This window comes from Macaca thibetana, chromosome X (genome assembly GCF_024542745.1).
Source record: "Macaca thibetana thibetana isolate TM-01 chromosome X, ASM2454274v1, whole genome shotgun sequence".
In the NCBI taxonomy this organism is placed as follows: Eukaryota; Metazoa; Chordata; class Mammalia; order Primates; family Cercopithecidae; genus Macaca; species Macaca thibetana.
Window position 1 is genome coordinate 120,431,161 of NC_065598.1, and position 24,725 is coordinate 120,455,885.

At 38.6% G+C, this 24,725-nt stretch overlaps 1 pseudogene; it reads right to left on the reverse strand.

The window, feature by feature from the left end:
* Nucleotides 1-89: 89 nt before the first annotated feature.
* LOC126945893 (filamin-binding LIM protein 1-like) lies at nucleotides 90-24,031 on the reverse strand (annotated as a pseudogene).
* Between the last annotated feature and the right edge of the window lie 694 nt (nucleotides 24,032-24,725).

Sequence of the window (24,725 nt, forward strand, 5' to 3'; positions counted from 1 at the left end):
CAAGAGCAGGTCAGGAAGGGAAACCAAGTCAGGAATGGGCCCCAGCCAAGGTTAGTGGTCCCCTCACTGCCCAACACCCAGCGGCGCTCTCAGCAGCACCCAGCAGCACTCTGTTTCTTGTGGCACTGCTTGCAGAAGAGACGGTTGTCCAGGGGATAAACAGCCTTTGTCCCTGGACTCCACAGACAGGAGGATCCTACAGTCCTCACACCTGTAGCAATTTTCATGGAAGTTTCTTCCCATGCACTTGATTTTGAAGGCATCTTTCCCATCCCAAGGAATGATGGGATTCTCACAGATGCTGCATACGGGGGAGAATTTCTTGTAGAAGTCGTCCAGGCAGTACACCTCGTTTTGGCTGCCCAGGGCAAAGCTCATCTTCGATGCACCGGGTGCAGGTCACACACATGAAGCGGGAGGGGTGGAAGGCCTGGCCCAGGGCCCTGATGATGTGCTCCCAGACCATCTCACCACACTTGCCGCACTTCTCCAGCGTGTCCTGGTAGCAGAGTTCACAGAGGGGTCGCCCATCCTGGTAGAAGCTCTGCCCAGCCAGCTGGCAGAGGCAGGTGTGCCACGTGAAGCACTGGGCATGGTACGGCCTCTTCATGGCCTCCACAGTCAGCTCCTAGGGGGACATGTTTTGTGGCAGAAGGCACAGATGTCTGTGGACAACTATCTCTCAACAGGCTCTGCTCGGGGAGGCGAAAGCTCTTCCTCCCCAGGCATGAGGGGACGGGGTCCAGGCTGGACTGAAGGTCCTTCTGCCGGGGCCTGTGGTCGGAGTGGGGACAGGGGCAGGTGCAGCTGCTCTAAGTCTGCAATGAGTGAGGCCCCCATTGGAACAGGAGTCTCTTCTTCAGAACGCAGGAGCACCGGAGGGGGCGGTGGTGGGGGTGGGACGAGGTCCAGGTCAGGAGGAGGGAGTGAGCATCCTTCATTGGAGAGCTGCAGAGGTGCAGCTGGCACTGTCGCTGCAGCCCTGCCAGGGGGTGCCCAGGGGCTGGGCTTCCCCTGTAAGCCAGCTCTGGGTGCCTTCATGGGAACAGGAGCCTCCCAGGGGAGGCCACACCAGGCCTCACAAACCATCTGCCTCCCTTCCTCAACCACAGCTACATCAAGGCACGGGAGTGCCATGGTGATAAAGACAGATGATGCCACACTCTTCTCAGGCTTTGAGGCTATGACTTCAGCTCCTGGTGAGGCTGGAATCCAATTCTCCTGGAAGGCCCAAAGGTCCGGAAGTTCAGGCCAGCTCCTCTTGTCAGCCCGCGCCCCGGTGGCTGTGATGCCGTACTCCCATCCATAGGATTCGACCACCTTGACTTGGTAACTGGAGTTTGCTTACTTGAACCACTGCCTCACGTGCTTCGATAAAGTAATGCATGAAACCACCAACTGAAATAAAACTTAAAAATTCACTAGAAAACAGTGTAGGCTCAGCATTTGACAGTCATAGAGTCTTCTCAGAGAAATTTCCTTATTTCTATTACCACCTAGAAGAAAGTGATACTCGTCATATTAGTTTGCTAGGGCTACCTTAACAAAGTACCACAGACTGGATGGCTTACACAACAGAAATTTAGCTTCACAGTTCTGAAGGCTAGAAGCCCGAAAGAAAGATATTGGCAGGGTTGGTTCTTTCTGAGGGCTATGGGGCAATAATCTGTTCTAGGCCTTTCTCCTGGGCATGTGGATAGCTGTCTTGTCCCTGTGTCTCTTCACATTGTATCCCCTCTGTGTGTGTCTGCCTTTGTCCAAATTTCTGCTGTTTATAAGAAGAGCAATCATATTGGATCAGGGGCCTCCCTAGTGAGCTCATTTCAACTAATTAAATAAGGTCACATTCAGAAGTACTGGAGTTTAGATATTCAACATATGAATTTTGGGGGGGGGGACACAATTCATAACACTAATAAATATAGTTTTTCTACTTAGACATCTGAATTTTAGAACAATTAAGACTATTAAAACTCTTGGAACTCTTGTGTAGTATAGGGGATAAACAGAATTTGAATCCTAGCACTGGCAATTGCTAGCTATGTGATATTAAGCAAGTTGCTTAGTCTTTCTCTGCCTCAATTTCCCCATCTATAAAATGGGAATAATTATACCTACTCAATAGGGGTGTTAATTAATATATGAAAACATGCTTAGCACGTACTAGTTTCAATTTATAAAACCATTTATATGATTATTCTTCATTACCCAGAAGTAACAGTGAAACCCAACTGATTGGCATTAAACAGGCAGTCTCTCTGAATAGTTAACACAAAATACATACATATGGACATATACAAATTTATAGCTACTCACTAATGAATGGCAAAGCTTGTTAATATCCATTATTTATTTTAAAAAAACAGTATTCATTTGGCAGAGAGGAACATAGTGCTAAAGAGTCTTGAGTTTCTGTTCTATCTAGGGAAATTAACTTCACTCATTATTTCTATGGTTTAACCAGTTAAGTGAGTCAGTTACAGATAAGTTGGTATACATATCACCCATTGAATATACCAAAAAACACTGCAAGATAAATCAGCTTTTTAGTTTTTATGGTAATTTCATCTCTTGGTGCTCCCTGTTTTATAAAAAAGAGAAAACATCCTTGATTTTGAAGGAAGTGAAAATGTAACTAGCAACACATTAATTTGATTCCAGCAGCTAAAATTTCAGTTGAATGCACTATAATTTCTTTATAATTATAAGAATTGTGGTGTGGCTAGGTTACCATGCCTTTTTTTCTGGCTGATCATCTTCCTATACTGTAATCATATTCTGAGAATCAGTCTGTAGCTAAAATAAGAGTGATTTTTATTGTTGATTTCATATAATTACTATGTGAGGGTAGTACATTGGAGCTTTTCATTATAAACACTATGGTAATTGATCATTCCAACTATTGGTTTGAATAACTTAAATGTAACCTGTAATTTCCACAACCTGAAATCAATAAGGTACATTTATTTTTAATTAAATGGATGCAAAAATAAAACCTAGGTAAAATGTGCAAATAAAAACAATAATTTAGTTTTAAGTACTGTATTGGTTATCTATTGCTGTGTAACAAATTACCAGAATTTAGCAGTTAAAGTAATGCACATTTATTATCTCATAGTTTCTGTGGGTCAGGAATCTGGGTACAGCTCAGCTGGGACCTCTGCTTTAGGGTCTCTCACAAAGCTGCACTAAAGACGTAAGCCAGCGCTGGGAGCTCATCTGAAGTCACCACTGTGAAAGGATCCATTTCCAAGCTCACCCATGTAGTTATTGGCAGGTGTGGTAGACAGAATAATGGTCACTGAAGATGTACGTGTCCTAATCCCTAGAAAACATGAATATATTATTTCACATGGCAAAGAAGAATTAAGATTGCTAATCAACTAACCTTAAAATAGGGAGATTATCCTGGATAATCTGTGTTGGTGCAATGTCATCATAAGGCGTATAAAAGGTGGAAGTGAGAGGCAGGAGAGCAGTCAGTGTGAGAGTGATGCGATATGAGAAAGATATTCATACACTTATGAATGTTCTGTACTCATTTTGATAGGGGCATTGAATTCTTAACTTACTTTGTGTCGACTGCAGGTCATATCCTGTGTTCAGTGAACCACATACCCTAATATTTTTCATTGCAGAATTAAATTGATCACAGATTCCATAGGAAAAGTAACTAAAGGACTTAAAACAAATTATAAAGATTATTACAAAATACAGAAATCTCTCCTAACCTCTTATCAGAGACACAGAAACAGAACTTTAAATTAAATAAGCTGATTCTTGAAAACCATGTACACAAAGGTCTTACATGTGTCTAAGGCCTTCAGCTCTTTTTCGTGGAGTTTATCATCACCCTGAATAGCTCAATATTTAGACATGTAGAAACAAGTCTCAACTGAGAAAAGCCACTTACTTCTCCCCTAATTTGTTATAAGTAAAAGATTGATTTTGAGCACTGAAAGTGAGGATTATGTAATGCGATTTCTCCTCAAAAATGACAACTTGACAATGATTCAAACTGGACATCCTTTTATCTTTATAAGAAAAACAGCATGAATATGTTGATTTAATTTCCTCATCATAATAACGAATTACATGACCAGCTAAAACACTGTTAAAGAATTCACATATTATCATATTCCACCCCTAGGAATACTTGAATGCTTTATAGAGCTACTTTGAGCTAAGATAATATTTAAAGAACCCACAAGCGTATTTTTATTTGGAAAAAAACTCACTCTATGGCCCTTTGTTATATTCCTCACTTTTCAAAGAAAGGTATGACATTCTTTCCTAGATTGAAATGAGTAACTCACCTTTTGTTTTTCCTACAGTTTGCTTTTACAGGTTAAATGCTTTATGTTTGATTAAAATAATTTATGAATGTGTTTATGTGTGCCTGTGTGTGCATAGGGTCTCTCATATGTGTAAAACGGAAGACAGACCAACTTTTCTGTGAAGCTTAAGGCCCTAGCTTCTCCTGGCCAGAGAAAAGGTGACCAAGTAACAAATGAATAGTTGCTGTGGCATTTTACAAATGCACATAACGTTCATTTTCTCTTCATCCTTGTTTGCACTTGTGATATTCTGTGATACATTATATGATCAAAATAGAACTAATACTGTCCACTAATAATGATGAGAAAGTGACTGAAGGAATATTTGAAAATATGATTGTCTTCTATAGCGTAACAGACAACATATGATGTTGCAGGATTTTTTTTTTTTTTTTTTTTTGAGGCAGAGTCTCGCTCCCTCACCCAGGCTGGAGTACAGTGAGGCGATCTCGACTCACTTCAAGCTCCGCCTCCCGGGTTCACACCATTCTCCTGCCTCAGCCTCCCGAGTAGCTGGGACTACAGGCGCCCGCCACCATGCTCGGCTAATTTTTTTTGTATTTTTAGTAGAGACGAGGTTTCACCGTGTTAGCCAGGATGGTCTTGATCTCCTGACCTCGTGATCCACCCGTCTTGGCCTCCTAAAGTGCTGGGATTATAGGAGTGAGCCACCGCACCTGGCCGGATTATCTCTTTTTACCTTAAAAAAATTATTTAAATGCAAATGTGCATGAAATTACCAAAATAAAAGCAATATATTGGGGCATTTGTGTTCACTTATTGCTACCATTTTCTGTTGCCTTTTGATATTTATAGCTGTGACTTTTAAACTGCACCAAACACATAGCTTCTGGAAATCATTAATTCATGTATTTGTATGTACACCGTTGTGGATAAATGTTTTATTTTGACGACCTAATATTTTAAGGATTAATGTTTCATGATGATTGGATGTTACACTAGGGTTTGGTGTGCCAAACTGTGCTATGATACATTAAAGGATCCCTTACTGCCTAGATACTATATAGTCACTTTCCCAGAAGCAGTGATAAAGGTGGTTAGAAATGTAAGAATGAACAATACTGTTGAGGACGTGATTAGTGGAACCAGTCATTTTATTTGGGATGCTTTTTTAGACTCTCTGTTTTGATAAGTGGCCTGCCAAAGCAAACAAATGACAACAAAGAGCCTGTTCACAGGGGAATTTGTAAATAAATGACAAAAATTCAGCAGTACTTTGGTAATTCAACTTTTTGGTGATTTACGTATTGTTTTTGTTGTTTTAATGATGAATAATCTAAAGACTATCATCTTATTAGGAGTGGTCCTAATGGGATTTTTCTTTGTAATCAACAAACTAGTCTGCCAAAGTGGGCAGTATTTGAAGTAAAAGGGCTGTTTGCCAGCCACCAAACAAATAGAACATCTGGATATCTGCAGCCATCTCAAATTTGCTCCCAGTAGATCAGTCTGAAGTTGAGGATTCAGGTTGCATTTAGCCAAAACCAAAATAAAAAGTGAAAAAATAATCTGCTATACCTTTAGTTTTTTATATGTGTGAAAAAAACTATACAGATATTTTGAAAATACTCATACTGAATTTTGTCCCTTTAAATCTCTTAGGGATCAGAGACATATTAGTATTCATGTGAGTACTTGACGTTTATCTTGGGGTTTGTTATACTTATTCCTTTAAAATACACATTTATACTACTATGAGTTTTAAGTTTGCTTGATGCCAAAACAGTGTCAACTAATATATATAATTTAAAATGTTTAATGTAAGGATTTGTAATCCTGTGGAGTTTTTACATTCTCCCTTAAAAAAAAAATTTAAGGACAATCCTAAAGTCACAAAATGATGTATAGTATATACAGTAATTATTTTTAAAATTATTTACTTCGAAGGTTGAAAAGGACCTTGAAGGTCATTGTATAGTAAAACATTCCGACACTTTAATCCAATTTGCGACATTCCTGCAAAGTGATTTTTTGGATTCCAAGTGAATACTTCACTCTTTCTTTTTACCCAGGAACTTACAACTTCCAGAGACAGCAAAACTTTTCCCTATATTTGGTAACCTTCACCAGGGTGAAAGCTGACATGTGGTAACTTTCACCCAACAGCTCCAATTTCTTCTTTGGGAGTTTAACATAAGGAATTTAAGTATTCATCCATTAGCTCTTCTTTTTCAGATTGAACATTTCTAGTTCCTTTACCTGTTCTTCATATAAAATGGTTTCAAATTCTTTCATCAGTTGACTGCTTTCATATAAACAAACTTTTAACGGCTCACAGAACTGAGTACTATACTCAGTTATGGTCTGTGAAAGATTGTCAGCTCCTTTATTTAAAATACTATAGTTGTAATTAACATAAACTATAACCCAGTATTAATTATAACCTAATTATAATTCAAATTTTAAGTGTGGACTCATTTTGAATTCATTTTAAGCTAAAATATTCAAGTCTTTTTCTTTTCTTTTTTTCACTTTTTCTTTTTTCCTTTTTTAAATATATGCATTGTTGCTAAGTCATGTCTTTCACTTGCTATATTTGTATAGTTGGCTTTTTGGATCCAAATACCAGACCTTATACTTATCCCTATTATAATTTATCTTGTTAGATTTCACTTGTCATTTACCAGTCTGTGATAACTCATAGGGATTCTGATTTTATCATTTAAGACATTTTCTCCCAGTATTAGTCTGTTTTCACACTGCTATAAAGATATTACCTGAGACTGAGTAATTTATAAAGAAAGGAAGTTTAATTGACCCATAGTTCCATATGGCTGGGGAGGCATCAGGAAACTTACAACCATGGAGGAAGGTGAAAGGGAAGCAAATCATGTCTTACATGGCAGCAGAAAAGAGAGAGGATACAGGGGAAACTGCTACTTTTAAAACACATCAGATCTCATGAGAACTCCCTTACTGTCACAAGAAGAGCATGGGGGAACTGCCCCCTTTATCCAATGACCTCCCACCAGGACCCTTCCTTGACATGTGGGGATTACAATTCGAGATGACATTTGGGTGGGGACACAAAGCCAAACCATCACCCCCCAACCCAGATTTGTGGTATCTACCAACTTGCTATTTATATCATTCATACTGGCATATCGCTAGAGATCTCCTTTTAAGTTAACATTACTCCATTTCAAGTTGACATTATCCCATTAAATAGCATTTTTTTGTTGTTTTAGTCATTCACATTCTAGTCATTCGAATAGTCATTACATCCTTTGTTTTAGTTATGTATACTATCATCTGGGTCACATTTCTCTATCCTGTTAAAATCTGATATCTAGGCTGCGCATGATGGCTTATGCCTGTAATCCCAACACTTTGGGAGGATGAGGCTGGTGGATCGCATGAGCTCAAGTGTTTGAGACCAGTGTGGGCAACATGATGAAACCCAGTCTCTACAAAAAAATAGAAAAAAATTAGCCAGGTGTGGTGGTGCATGCCTGTGGTCCCAACTATGTGGGAGGCTGAGGTGGGAGGATCACCTGAGCCCAGGGAGGTCAAGGCTGCAGTAAGCCATGATCATGCCACTGTACTCCAGCCTCGGAGACAGAGTGAGAACTTGTTTCAAAAAAATATCTGATACCTACAGGCACTATTTTGGGTTATATCCCTGGTCTACCAATTATTAACCCTTCTAGAAGAGAAAATGAAAATTAAAATGAGGATTGTTTTTTTCAAAATCTGTTAAGCCAGCACATAAGTTTTTCTGCAGGTGGTAGGACATGGTTCTGAAGGCATCAGAGTGGTGTTTCACCTGTTATTATACTACTTCCTGAAATAAAATAAACAGTTATTTATTTATTGATGGTCTACTTTATTTAGAATATTGTCATAGGAAAGTAGAGCACCAAAAATAAATATATGATCCTTTTCACTGAAACACTTACATTTTGTTTTATGCTCACAGACTGCCCTACTCCAATGTTGCCTAGTCACCCTAGAATTTGATGGCAGTGATCACAAAGGGGACTGACTGGGTAAGACATTATGAGTAGCATATTGTGAATACATCCTGTTAGAAATAAAAACCAAATCCTAAAATCCAAATATAATGTAGTGTTTTTCGAAATTTTTCTACCACAAAAGAAGTGAATTTTACATTATGGCTTTACAAACACACACACACACACAATGTATACATATGTAGATACATGTATATGTGTGTATGTATGCATATGTATATACAAGTTGAGTATCCCTTATTTAAAATGCTTGGAACGGAAGTGTTCAAATTTAAGACTGTCCCAGAGTTTGGAATATTTGCATTATACTTAAAGGTTCGGTATACCTGATCCAGAAATCTGAAATCTGAAATGCTCCAAAGAGCATTTCCTTTAAGTGTTACATGAGCACGCAAAAAGTTTTGGATTTGGGATTTTTAGACTCAGAGTGCTCAACCTGTAATTGTATCTGTATATGTGTGTACATAATACAGAAAACAAAATCAGATATTTCACAATAATGTTTTCCCCTTTGCCAAATTTTCTAAACCTGTTTATTCTATTTAAAATTTTTGTTTGTAATCACTACATTGCTTTTCTGATCTTCATTCTGTGACTGTTCTAAGGTGGAATCTCTAATGATTGTCAGTTTACCACATCATCCTTATACTTAATATAGGGAGACATATACTCAAAGGTAGCAGAGATATTTTCCCAGTCTAAGTACAATGAGGATTTGCAGCCCTCTGTATTATCTAGGTCACCATTTCCCCTGTGTGATCTATTATGATTCTTTTTGTAGAGTATGGCACTCTAGAAAAAAATATTTATTTGTCTAGTCTCCCTTGGAACAGGATAGATGTGGGTAGATGTTTGGAGACAAGAACGGAAGTGAACATTTATCAAGTGCCTATCATGTACCAGACATTGATTAAGGTGTTTTTAAAATTTGGTTAGTTTGACCTTCAAAAAATATGAGGATCAGAGACTAGAGTAATCTGCCCAAGGTCACCACACTCCTTTATCCAAGAAATCTGGACTGAGGTCCAAAGTCTTCCTGACTTCAAAACCCATGTATATTTATGACAATCAAAAATATCTCCAGATGTGATGCTTAATATTGAGTGTCAACTAGGTTGAATTGAAGAAGGCAAAGTGTTGTTCCTGGGTGTGTATGTGAGGGTGTTGACAAAGGAGATAAACATTTGAGTCAGTGGACTGGGAATGGCAGACTCACCCTCAATCTACGTGGGCACCATCTAATCAGCTGCCAGCATGGCTACAGTAAAGCAGGCAGGAGAAGATGGAAGAGCAGACTTGCTGAGTGTTCCAGCCTTCATCTTTCTCCCATGCTGGATGCTTCTGCCCTCAAATATCGGAATCCAAGTTCTTCAGCTTTTGGACTCTTAGACCTACACCAGTGGTGTGCCAGAGGCTCTCGGGCCTTAGGTCACAGACTGAAGTGTGCACTGTCGGCTTCCCTACTTTTGAGGTTTTGGGACTCAGACGGACTTCCTTGCTCCTCAGCTTGCAGGTGGCCTATTGTGGGACTTCACCTTGTGAGTGTGTGAGTCAATACTCCTTCATAAACTCGCTTTCATACATACATCTATCCTATTAGTTCTGTCCCTCTAGAGAACCCTGACGAATACACATGATAATGCCAAATATACTCGTAGCCCCACTGAGGAGTCAGGCAAGGTACACAATTACCCCATTAAAAACCACTGCTTCAGGTCATAAGCTTGTAAGTGGGGAGCTAGTATTCAAATTTGAAGGAAATTAAAAAATTTTACCCTCAGATATATTTTTTGACATATTTTGAAATGGCTACCAATTGGCCAGCGAACAGAAGTGGCCTTGGAAAGCTGTTTTCTGGTGGGAAAAATTTGTATTTGTAGAGCGTTTCCATTAATGAAGCCATACCTCTGCTTTCCACATCTTTCCTAGATCCGGGAAAGACTGAGAGTCTCACACCTTAAGAAACCTGAAAAGAAACATTTACTATCTATTCCCTTTGAGAGAGACTTCATCTTCATCTAGCCAAGCCTCTTCCTTTCTTCCTCCTATAACCTGCCTTGCCACTAAAATCTGTTTTTTGACATACTTTTAGTTTACACTCTTTCTGTAATTTCAAGATGGTATACAAGTTTCTGTTACTTATTGGAAAGTTGGATCTTCATTCTGAAGTCTCTCATGTCTACACATTAAATACATTTACATTTCTTTTCTCCTATTAACATGCCTCGTGCAAGTGTGAACCCCGAAAATCTGAGACAGGTCTCAGTTAATTTAGAAAGTTTATTTTACCAAGGTTAAAGACACGTGCCTGTGACACAGCCACAGGAGGTCTTGAGGACATGTGCCCAAGGAGGTCAGAACACAGTTTGTTTTTATGCATTTTAGGGAGACATGAGACATCGATCAACATATGTAAGATGAACATTGGTTCGGTCTGGAAAGGCAGGACAACTCAAAGCAAGGAGGAGGCTTCCAGGTCATAGGCAGATAACAGGTAAATGGTTGCATTCTTGTGAGTTTCTGACTAGCCTCTCCAAAGGAGGCAATCAGATATGCATTTATGGCAGTGAGCAGAGGGGTAACTTTGAATAGAATGGGAGGCAGGGTTGCCCTAAGCAGTTTCCAGCCTGACTTTTCTCTTTAGCTTAGTGATTTTGGAGCCCCAAGATATTTTTCTTTCACACAAGTGACTTTTAGTAAACTTTTGGGGGTCCAAGAGCCTATGGCCTCAAATACTAACTGAAGTATTTGATTCTAAATGCCATGATTTTCAACATTATGTGACACAGTAGAATGTGCCATATATAAGGCACAAAAAAATAAGGTAAGCAGAAAAAAAGGGTACCTGCTATGGGAACTTAGGTCTGGATGCCAAACTTGACCTAATTCACATGTTTTTAAATGGAAAACTCACCATAATTGGCTCCTTGTATTAGAGTTCCATAATACTAAGGGGAATGAATAAGTGTGAGGGCTCCAGGCCCTTTTCTGAAGTTAGTTAAAAGAACTTCCTGGTCAGGGACACACATGTGCAGGTGGTAGTAAGAACTGCAAGACATCAGGCCCTTTAGCATTTTCTCAAAATACTCAAAGCAATAGAAGTAATTCTGCAAAGCTCTGACATGAACCAAGATATGTGGATATATTCAAACTACCTTTTGTTGGCTCACTAAAGTGAAGGTACTAGAGGAGCAGAGTAGACATCTTCAAATTCATTTAAAAATGGTAGGAATCTGAGATTCTCATTACTGTGCTTAGTTCTCAGAGACAGTTATATTCTGAACCCCTTTCAGTTCAAGAGAAATATTAAGGAACAAAATGAAAACCAAAAGAAGGCAAATTTTGGACCCTGGAACTCTGCATCTAGGCACCTTCCACATGATTTACTGCTCATGGTGCAGAATACAAATAATGGCCATGCCAGCATGTGAAAGCTTAAAATACATTCTAATGAAGATCACATTGTGAACATTGCCAAGGCAGAATAAAATGCAATCAGGATTTAAATGTGTCTAAAATAATAGCTCCTTGGATTCAAGCACACTGATTAATGTCAGAGACACTTATGAAATGCTGTTGCCTGGTCATCAGTGTTATTTTTCTTGTGGAACATTTCGTACAAGAAGCAATAAATGAAGAGTAATAAACTAAGAAAAGAATACCTTATTCTATAAAATTAACATGACTCAGTGAAGTGCTTTAGTTACAGGTGATCTATGTTCCAAGATTGACATGTTATCAGCATAACTTACTTTGAAATATGCATACTACAAATATTTCTGAAATATTCACCTTTCACAGCAGATTCTCTTGCTTTCCTCATATCTGCATATAAATGTAAATTTTGTGCTTACAGTATAGTCAGCTTTTTTTTTTTAATTTGAGGAGCTGAAATTAGCTTTAAAGATAACTATCTTAAAGTATCTTAGCTTCAAAATGAATTTTAAAACTTCTTTTTCTTTTTGAAACTCTTTGTTTCCCTCCCTTCCCACTGGACACTCCTTTCACTGTGCTGCTTTATCTAATGTGCTAGCTTAGAAATTCCAGGGGCTAATCTTCAAATGAACCGGGCATAGAGACTCAACTATGGAATCCTCCCCTTCTACAGATTACCTCAAAGCAGTAAATCTATGACTCAGTCATTGTTGAAATGGCACCAGTTCGCACTCCAGCTGGACAATAACTCAAGACAGCCATTGGAATGAGACGTGTAGTCCCTGTATCCCTCACTCCTCAAGTATGTTTGTCATACCAAGTTTCTTTTCTTAAACTCCTTACCAAAGCTAAGATTTGAAATGGTCTTTTGGAGGCATGCACTTAGGCATTTCTCAACAGCTAGTGTTTAGTTAATAAAGCTGCTTTCCTTTCACCACACTTCACCTCTTGTGTGATTGGCTTCTCAGGAAGTGAGCAGCTGGACTTGCATTTGGTTATAATATCATTTGAGGAAGAAAATGTGCTTAAATCCTAAAAAGAACATCAGAGTAACCTGAAAGCATTTCCCACTTCAATTTTATAACTGAGATAGTAGTTAAACACATGTTTACAAAGGCTGACATGTTTAAAAGACTGGGTCATAAGAGTTAGTGATAAAAGTACATGGTAAATGCTCTCTATTATTCTTCTTTGTCTGAAAAACAAAACAACAATGAACATAAAGAAACAGGCTCACAGTGTGCATCTCTCATACCTCATACATGCTCTCTCTTTCTTGTGAGGATAAAGTTGTTACAGAGCACAATACTCATAAAAAAAAACCTAATGAAATTATCACCCATTGCTAAGAATGAATTAAAACTGATAGAATTGTTCACTGTTACTTTTTTCAAATAACACTTTGATTTAGTAAGGAAAAATGCTGGTCATTATAAAATTTCAGCATTGCAACGTAGCATTAACTATATATCTATCAACTATAGCTCTATCCCCACTATCACCATTACGTAGCACAGAGAGGAAGGGTTTGGGAATGGACACCTATATGCTAGTCCTGGTTTTATTTCTGTTTACATTTTTAGTCTCTTTCCATCATCTGTAACACGAGGTTTTGATAAAGACAAAATGAGGAATGTATGAAAAGCAAATGCATCATTGTTGGAGGAAGACAATTGGTAGATTCTATTTATAAAATTATTAGCACAAATGCTAGATTTGGCCTGTTATGGTAGAGTAGGAAAACTGTTTGACAACCAAGAAACCTGGATCCTAGTTGAGTACTGTCACTAGTTAACTATGTTACTGTAAACAAATTGTTTAGGTTATCTGTGACTCAATTTCTTCATTTTTAAAATGAAACATTAAATCAGATGATGTAGCACTGTAATTCTTTCCCCTCCAACAATTTACATTTCAGCGATGTTGCCTCATATGGAAAAAACAGATCTTGGCCGTAGCTACCTGGGAACTGCCTTATTATCATTCATTGTGAAATTATTACTAGAGTTTAAAAGAGTTGCTTAAGAATTAGTGCAACAGACTTAAAGTATAAACAATTCAGTATGATGCTCATTGGTAAAGAGCTAAGCATAGCAGTTCATGCAACATGGCATATTGAACTAATGCATATGCCTTTTTAAAACTTGCTACATAAATGAGCCGAAGATGTCCTCTGTATATTGGCCCCTACGTTGTTTATTTCTTCACAGCAGGCTGAGACTCGTTAGCTCAAATGCTCTCTGGCACCACACTCAAATTTTTACACATCCCATTGTTTTAAACATACCCCAAATAAGCAGATTTTTAGCCATTTAGAGTCTGCCTGCTTTGCATATCCTGTGAAACTGCACATCTGTTAGCCCTAGATAAGATAAATCCTGTGGCTATACAGGCCCCAAGCCACTGCTGCCCTTCAAAATTCTCTGACCCAGTGATTCCCCAAAGTGCTGCTGAGTGACATCACCCCATCACATGAACCCCATCTTTAATTCTCCTCTCCCCTGGGAGTCCTTGTGTCCTATTCCTCTTCTGGATGGTTGTCCTGTACCATAGCCTTGGGCAATATCATGCTGTGAGGGACTTCCCTTGCATGCAAACCTGTCAACCAATGTGTCACCCAAATAAAGCCTATGTGTGCAACTGCTGTATGTGGGAATTAAAAACACCTATAGGAACAAATTTTTAAAAAAATAATGATCTAAATTAGAAACCATAATGGAGATTATTAAATACTTATAACTGAAGAACAGTAAAACCACTATAAACCAAAACCTGTAGAATGAAGAAAAAGTAGTATTTAGAAGGACCTTTATAGCCTAAGATGAATGTATTTGGAAAAAAGAAAGATTGAAAATTACTGAGGCAAGTATTCACTTTGAAAAGTTAGACAAATAACATTAATATAAACTAAAAAAAAAAAAAGAAAAAAATAAATAGAAGAGCAGACACTAATTCAAAGAAAAGACAAAGAAACAATAGAGAGGATTTCAAAACCTGAAATACTAAGATATAGAAATTTCTGGCAATGTTGAATAAATAGAAGGCACAATCAAATATTATTAGTATTAGTGTAAAAAGGGGGTCATAGTATTGCTTTGGTAGGAACTTTTAAATTTATAACAACATATTATGAACAACTTGATGCCACTAAATGGGAAAACCAAAATGAAATGGAAAAGTTTTAAGTTAAATATGGATTAATAAAACTGGATTAGGGCTTACTTAATTGTTCAAAATAGTCTTACAAACATTAAATATATTGGATTAATATAAAACTATTTCTTTCTAAAAGTATGAGGTCGATAAGGTGTCATTAGGCGTGCTTTGCAAAACCTCCAGGAATAGATAATTCCTGTCTTTATTCAAACATTTTCAGAGAGCAGAAAATGAAGGTGTTTCTTCTGCTTATTTTATAAGACAACAATAGGCCAGCCTCAGAAACATAGGTCTAAAAGACTCAATATTTTATTACCTAACATAATCCAGCAATGTATTTTAAAAATGTAACACAAGGATGATTTATCCTAAAAATTAAGGATGGTTTAGTATTAGAAAATTTACTAAAAAATTAAAAGAGGTAAAGAAAATAAAATAATATTCTATGCATCTATTAGATGCAGAAAAATCTTTTAATAAAATTAGCATATATAATTCTAACAACTGTAAACTTCTTTAACTCTATCAATGGTATCTATCAAAATCTTACATGAACACAACACTTAATAGTAAAATACTAGGTGCATTATTTAAAGCCAGCAAGCAGATACAGATAGTCATTCTCATACCTTTTCAACATTGCAATAAAAGTTTCTACCTAGTACAAAAGAAGAAAAGGAATAGGGATCAGAAAGGAACAAAAAATGTCTTTAATCAAAGATGATTTAAGTTTCTAAATATATAACCTAAGCAAATATTCAGACCAAAGTGTGTGTGTAATTAGAAAACAATTAAAATTTAAAATACTCTTTTCTCAGAAAACCCATAAGGTAACTAGTAGTAAGTCTAATTACTGTGTAAGACCTATTTGAAGAAAATTCTATTTATATCTTTATTATCTGCCAAAAGATAGTGTAAAATAAATATGTACATAATGGTGGCATGCAAGGATTCAATATGGTTCAGATGTCAATTCTTACCAAATTTTCTTTTAAATTAAGTGGAATTTCACTTCAAATAACAACTGGATTTTTAGCGGATCCATGGAAATATGATGAAGAACAATCAAAACAATTTTTCAAAGGGTCCATTTTGGCCAGTAGTTTTCAAAACACATTATAAAGATATAAACAAAAACTACATAATATTGGAGGGGAGGGCATGTCTGTGTGTGTGTGTGTGTGAGAGAGAGAGAGAGAGAGAGGAGAGAGAGAAGAAAATAGTGTAACAGAAGAAAACTACACTTAAATGAGAAATTAGTATGTAACAGAAGTGGCATGTATATTGGAAGAAAGGAGGGATTAAACAATAAATTCTTCAAGGAAACAAAGGATTAGAAAATGTTAGTATTTCAACATACCAGAATCTCTGGGACACATTTTAAGCAGTGTGTAGAGGGAAATTTATAGCACTAAATGCCCACAAGAGAAAGCAGGAAAGATCTAAAATTGACACCCTAACATCACAATTAAAAGAACTAGAGAAGCAAGAGTAAACACATTCAAAAGCTAGCAGAAGGCAAGAAATAACTAAGATCAGAGCAGAGCTGAAGGAGATAGAGACACAAAAATCCCTTCAAAAAAATCAATAAATCCAGAAGCTGGTTTTTTGAAAAGATCAACAAAATTGATAGACTGCTAGCAAGACTAATAAAGAAGAAAAGAGAGAAGAATCAAATAGACACAATAAAAATGATAAAGGGGATATCACCACCGATCTCACAGAAATACAAATTACCATCAGAGAACACTATAAACACCTCAACACAAATAAACTAGAAAATCTAGAAGAAATGGATAAATTCCAGGACACATACACCCTCACAAGACTAATCCAGGAAGAAGTGGAATCCCTGAATAGACCAATTACAGGTTCTGAAATTGAGGCAATAATTAATAGCCTACCAACCAAAAAAAAAAAAAGTCCAGGACCAGACAGATTCACAGCCGAATTCTACCAGGGGTACAAAGAGGAGCTGGTACCATTCCTTCTGAAACTATTCCAATCAATAGAAAAAGAGGGAATCCTCCCTAACTCGTTTTATGAGGCCAACATCATCCTGATACCAAAGCCTGGCAGAGACAAAACAACAACAACAACAAAAAAAGAGAATTTTAGACCAATATCCCTGATGAACATCGATGCAAAAATCCTTAATAAAATACTGGCAAACCGAATCCAGCAGCACATCAAAAAGCTTATCCACCATGATCAAGTGGGCTTCATCCCTGGGATGCAAGGCTGGTTCAACATACGCAAATCAATGAATGTAATACATCATATAAACAGAATCAAAGACAAAAACCACATGATTATCTCAATAGATGCAGAAAAGGCCTTTGACAAAATTCAACAGCCCTTCATGCTAAAAACTCTCAATAAATTCGGTATTGATGGGACATATCTCAAAATAATAAGAGCTATTTATGACAAACCCACAGCCAATATCATACTGAATAGGCAAAAACTGGAAGCATTCCCTTTGAAAACTGGCACAAGACAGAGATGTGGCTGGGTGCAGTGACTCACGCCTGTAATCCCAGCACTTTGGGAGGCCGAGGTGGGCGGATCTCCTGAGTTCGGGAGTTCAAGACCAGCCTGACCAACATGGAGAGACCCTGTCTTTACTAAAAACACAAAATTGGCTGGGCGTGGTGGCACATACCTATAATCCCAGCTACTAGGGAGGCTGAGGCAGGAGAATCTCACTTGAACCTGGGAGGCAGAGGTTGCGGTGAGCCGAGATAGTGCTATTGCTCTCCAGCCTACGCAACAAGAGTGAAACTCCATCTCAAAAAAAAAAAAAAAAAAAAAAAACACACACACAAGGATGCCCTCTCTCACCACTCCTATTCAACATAGTGTTGGAAGTTCTGGCCAGGGCAATCAGGCAAGAGAAAGAGTTTTAAATTTTCTCTTAAATTAATAAGATATGACTCCATATCTTGCATCCAGGGCACACCCAAAGCCTCAAGCAGCCCTGTCCCCATCATTTTGCTGGTCATAACCCATATGGCTGCTCTCACAGTTGGAATCTAACGACTGTGGGTTTTCCAGGCTGAGAGAGCACATGTAATCGATCACCTGATGAGTTCATCTTGCCTGCTTCCTAGGAAAGCCAATGCACTGAGAACAGCAGTTTTTTGCAGAAAAGTTTAATAATCATAGTGCTGGTGAAGTGGACGGACAGGAGTAATTACTCAAATAAGCTACCCCAGGAACTCAGGGGTAGGGTTTTATGGATACTTTAACAGGTTGAGTGCTAGGGAATGGGTTCTGCTGATTGACTGGGAATGAAACTATAGGAATGTGAAAACAATCCTTGTGCACTACATCAGCCTCTGTTTTGGGGCCACAGAATGAGTTAAATTATGTGTTAAGGGTCCAGGTGGAGTCAATAAGTTGCCAGAATGCAGAAGTATGAAAATCATCTCAAAAGACCAATCTCATGTGATGTCACCTATTATCTATAGGAGTAACTGAAGAAGTTACAAATCTTGTGACCACTGGCTTTATGACTTTTAAGCAGTAACAGATTATAGAAAGGCAAGCTAGGAAACAATGACTGGTTATCATTTAACTATGCCTACATTTTAGCAGAATTCAAGGCCCTCCTATAATCCTGTGACCTTTCATTAGTCTTATGAAGGCAGTTTAAGCCCCTGAACAAGGAAGGAGTCAGTTTTAGAGAGAGACTGTCATCATCCTTGCTTCAAAGCTAAACTATAAATTCTTCCCATGGCTAGCTTTGTCTATGCCCAGGAATGAGCGAGGGCAATCAGCCTGTGAGGCTAGAAACAAGGAGTCAGCCATACTAGGTTTATCTCACTATTATAATGTTTGCAAAAGCAGTTTCACATGCTGCTGGTGGCTCTACCATTCTGGGGTCTGAAGGGCTGTGGCCCCATTCCCAGTTCCCACAACTCTACTAGACAGTATCCCAGTGGGGACTTTCCATGGGGACTCCAATCCCACATTTCCACTTGGCATTGCTTTAGTAGAATTTTCTGCAAGGGCTCACCCCTGCAACAGGCTTCTTCCTGAGCACCCAGATTTTCCCCTACATCTTCTGAAATCTAGGTAGAAGCTACCAAACCTCCATCACTCTTGCATTCTGCCTATCTGTACCCTTATCACCACATGGAAGCCGCCACTCATACCCTCTGGACTGGAGCTGGAGCTGGAGCAGCCAGGTTGCATTGAACAGCATCCTGGGCTTGGACCCTGAAACCATTCTGTCTTCTTAGGCCCCTGGGCCTATGAAAAGAGTGGTGGCCTTGAAAAAGTTTTCTGAAATGTCTGGGGCCTTTTTGCCATTGTCTTGAGTATTACCAACCATCTCCCTTTTAGTCATGCTTATCTCCCTAGTAATTGATTGATCCATAGCACCCTCAGATTACTGTCTTGGGAATGCTTTTTTCCCTCTCTATCTCATGGCCTGGCTACAAATTTTCCAAAAGTTTGCACTCTGTTCCCCTTTTAATTATAGAGTCCAACTTTAGGTGATTCCTTTGCTCCCATATTTAATTATAGGCCATTAGAAGCACCCGCACCAATTATTGAGCTTTGTGCTGCTTAGAAATTTGTTCTGCCCGATACTCTAGGCCATCACTCTTAAGTTTGGCTTTCCACAAAGCACAGCCACAATGCAGCCAAAGTCTTTGCTCAAGTCATTACAAGGGTGATCTTTGCTCAAGTTCCCAATAACTTCCTTATTTTCATTTGAGACCTCATCAGCGTGGCCTTCACTTTTGTCTTTTTTTTTTAATTTTTTATTTGAGACAGGCTCTCACTTTGTCACACAGGCTGGAGTGCAGTGGCACAACCATGGCTTATTGCAGCCTCAACCTCCCAAATATAAATGAATCTCCTGCCTCAGCCTTCTGAGTAGCTGGGGCTACAGGTGTTTACCATTGCATCCAGCTAATCTTCTTTTTTTTGGGCGGGGGGGACAGGGTCTTACTATGTTGTCCAGGCTGGCCTTGACTTCCTGGGCTCAGGTGATCCTTCCAACTTGGCCTCCCAAAGAGTTAGGATTACGGTTGTGAGCCACCACACCCAGCCTACTGTTCTTATTTGTATAAGCATTTTAGACACAACCACTTAACCAGACTTTAGTAAGTTCTGAACTTTCCCTCATTTTTCTGTCTTCTTTTGAGCCCTCCAAACTCTTCCAACCTATTCTCATTACTCAGTTCCAAAGCTGCTTCCCATATCTTTATAGCAATGCTCCACTTCTCAGTATCAATTTTCTGTCTTAATTCATTTACATGCTATAAAGGAATACCTGAGGCTGGGTAATTTATGGTGAAAAAGTTTATTTGGTTCACACTTCTGCAGGCTGTAAAAGAAGCATGACATCAACATCTGCTTCTGGGTACTTCCACTCATGATGGAAGGTGAAGGGGACCTGGCATCACATGGTGAGAGAGGAAAGAAGAGAGAGAGAGAAGGAGGGTCCAGGGTCCTTGTAACAATCAGTTCTCACAGGAACTAATGGAGTGAGAACTCACTCATTACCCCAAGGATGGCACTAAACCATTCATGAGGGATTCACACCATGACTCAAACACCTGCCTTTAGGCCCCACTTCTACCATTGGGGATCAAATTTCAACATGAGATTTGGAGGAGACAAATACACAATCTATATCAAATGGCTATAATCTTTTTTAAGAAAAGGAAAATAAGAAGTCTTTGTAAAGATGTCGTGAAATTTGAGCCATCATATATTGTGGATGAAGATGCAAAATGGTGCAGGTGCTGTGGAAAAAGTCTGACAGTTACTCATATGGTTGAACATATACTAACACACAATGATCTATAAATTCCACTACCAGGTATATAGCCAAGAGAAATGGAAGCATATGTTCACACAAAAAGTTGTACATAAATATTTTAGCAATATTATTCATAATAGTTAAATGTGGAGCCAATCCAAATGTTCATCAATTGAAGAATGAATAAACACAACTGGGTATAGTCATGTAATGGAATATTAGTTAGCCATAGATAAATGGAGTATTAATACATGTTACAACATGGATAAAGCTTGAAAGCATAATGCAAAGTGAAAGAAGACATATACAAAAGATATATAGTGTGCTATTCCATTTATATAATATTTCAAGAATAGGCAATACATAAATACAAAAAGTATGTTTGTTGCCATGATATTGAAGAAGAGGAGAATTGGAAGTCACTTCTAACAGGTATAAGGTTTAGGATGATGAAAGTGTCTGGAATTTGTGGTCATGGTCATACAACATTGTGAATAAACTAAAAAATCACTGAAGTATATACTTTAAAATGATGAATTTCATGTTATTTGAATTATGTCTCAATAAAAATGCAATTAACAAATAGTCAATGCAATTTCAATGAAATATCAATAGACTGTGTTGTTGGAACTTGATAAGCTAATTCTAAAACTTACGTTGAAACGCAAAAAGCCAAGAATAGTATAAAACAATGTTGAAGATATAGTTCAGAGGACTTGATTTACTGGATATAAAGGTCCATTGTAAAGCTACAACAATAAAGGGAATGTTCTATTGACACTGGATCAGATGAATAAACAAAAGGGACAGAATAGAGTGAAAAAAATAGACTTGCACATATATGGACAAAGGAGACACTGCAGAGCAGTGAGGAAAAGACAATCTCTTCCATAACTGTTGTTGGGTCAGTGGACATTATATGGGAAATAAAGTAAACTTAGATCCCCTCACCATATGCAAACTCAAATTCCACATCTAAAAATCAAAGGCAAATCAATAACGTGTCTACAGGATAACATGGAAAACTATCTGCACGAACTAAGCAAATTCAAATAGAAAAATATTTATTAAAAAGGAATGAAAAGCATGAATTTAAAATAAATGCTTGAAAAATAGACACCATTAAAACCCACTTACACCTAGTGTTCCATTATTGGAACTCTAAGCATGTGGGAGTTATTTACATCCTACTGCTCAAGGTCATCACCAAGGTCTGACTGCAAAAATTCAAAAAAATTCAGTCCCAGGCATAAATAGGTTAATATAGTGAACACCCAAGGCATGGCATGGCAAAAATTATTTGTAACACAAATAACTGACAAAAGGCTTATATATAGAAAATGTAAAAACTTGCACAAATAAACAATAAAGTTAGACAACCTAATAAAAACTGCTGGAGATTTAAATGGACACTTCACTATAAGAGGGCATTCAAATGACCAGTAAGCATATGTAAACTTGCTCTTCCGCCTTAGGAAGTAGGAAAGTGCAAATTAAAACGATAATAAAATTTTACTGCAGAATGACTATGATGAAAAAGATGAAAAATACCAAATATTGGCAAGAATATGGAGCAACTAATACTCTGCTGATTAGACTGTAAATTGGTACACACTCTTTAAAATACAGTTGATACTGAATTTGTACGTACCCATGTGACTTAAGATTTTTACTTTTATATACACACCTTATAGAAATATATACATACCTTATAGAAATTTGCACTGAGACATGTATAAGAATGTTCATAGAAGCATCATTTGAAATATCTCTAAACTCAAAACAATTCAAATATCCATCAAGAATAGAATTGATTTGAAACTGTGCACTATATTTATACAATAGATAGTATATTGTAATTAAAGCAAATGAATTACAGCTACATGCAATCAATCATGGGGTGAATTTTACAAATACATGTATGAATGAAATATGCCAGGCACAAAAAAACTACATTTTGATTGAGTCAATTTATAAAATGTCCCGAAATATGCAAACTTAACTATAACGTTTAGAAATGTAAATAGTGGTTGAATACGGAGAATAGGGAAGGGGTGGTAGTTGGGAAGGAGTAGGAGTTGGAGAGCCTTCTGGATAATAACTTGTTACATGAATATTCAATTTGTAAAATTCATTTGAGTTATTCATTTCTATTTTTGCACTCTTCTGAAGGTATGCTACACTTCACACACACACACAAATGAAAATACAGCAATGCTACTTCTGGGTATATAACCAAGATAACTGAAAACAGAATCTAGAAGAGATACTTGTTGTACACTTATGTTCATAGCAGCATTTTTCACAATAGCCAAAAGGCAGAAGCAACCCAAATGTCCATCAACAGAAAAATGAATAAACGAAATATAATATATACATACAATGGAATGTCATTCAGCTTTAAAAAGGACAGGGAGTGTGAAGCAAGATAGTAGAATAGAAGGTTCCACTGATAGCACCACCCACAAGGATGACAAGTTAACAACTATCTACACAGAAAAAACACCTTTATAAGAACCAAAAATCAGGTGAGCACTCACAGTACCTGGTTTAAACTTCATTTCACTGAAACAGGTACTGAAGAGATAAAAAACAGTCTGAATCACTGATGCCATCCCTCCCATACACCCATCAGCAGCACCGTGGTGCAGAGAGCATCGAGCAGAAAAGAAAACCAGACCAAACTCGGCTAATGCCTGCACAAGGTGGGAGCATTTAATCCAGCCCTAGCTAGAGGAGAAGTGCCAATCCCAGTCATCCAAAGTTGAGTTCCCACAAACCTTGCCACCATGGGCTAAAGTGCTCTGGGTCTCTAAGAAAGTTGAAAGGCAGTCTAGGCCATAAGAACTGCAATTCTTAGGTGAGTCCTTGTGCTGAATTAGGCCCAGAGACAGTGGATTGGGGGCCATGTGACATATTGAGACAGCAGCTGGGGCAGCCAAGGGATTCATCCCTCCCCTAACCCCAGGCTGCACAGCTCACGACTCTAAAGGAGACCCCTTATCTCCACTTGAGGAGAGGAGAGGAGAGGGAAGAGTGGGGAGGGCTTTGTTTTGCCTGTAGGATACCAGCCCAGCGGCAGCAAGATGGGGCACCGATCAGAGTTGTGAGACCCCTGTTCCAGGCCCTGGCTCCCAGATGACACTTCTATACACACCGTGGGCCAGAAGGGAATGTGCTGCCCTGAAGGGAAAAACCCAGTCCTGGTAGCATATAGTACCTGCTAACTGAAGAGCCCCTGGGCCCTGAATAACAAGCAGTGCTACCCAGGTACTACATCGAGGGCCTTTAGCGAACCGCTGAGACTTGCTGGCTTCAGGTACCAGCATGGCCACAGTAGAGTGGAGCACAATGTAGGCTCTTGGGGGTCCCTGATTCCAGGACTTTACTCTTGGATGGTATTTCTGGACCTGCCCTGGGCCAGAGGGGAGCCCGCTGCCCTGAAGGGTGAGTCCCAGACCAGTCAGCATTCACCACAAGCTGACCTAAGAGATCTTGTGCCCTCAGGCAGCATTAGTGGTAGTCTGGCAGTTCTCATGGCCTGGGGTGATGGTGGCTACTGGATGAGGCTCCCCTCCATTTAGAAAGGAGAGGAAGGCATGGAAAGCATTGCATCATGTGGTTCAAGTACCAGCTCAGCCACAATACAATAGAAAACCAGGTATACTTCTAAGGTTTTTTATTTTAGTCTCTGACTACCAGACAGCACTTCTGGACCCACCTGGGTTTTGAGGGACCTCGCTTTCCTGAAGGGAAGGATACAGGCCAGGCTGTCTTTGCCACCTGCTAATTGTAGAGCCCCAGAGCCTTGAGTGAACACAGGCAGTAGCCAGGGATCTGTTACAGCATGCCTTGAGCGAGACGCAGCACTGGGCTGGCTTCAAGTCTAACCCAGCACACTCATAGTGGTGGTGGCCACGAGGGTGCTTCTGCTACTCTACTCATTGCTTTAGAGTACTTAAAACAGAGAGAGAGAGAGAGAAGGAGAGAGAGACAGAGACAGAGAGAGAGAGAGAGAGAGAG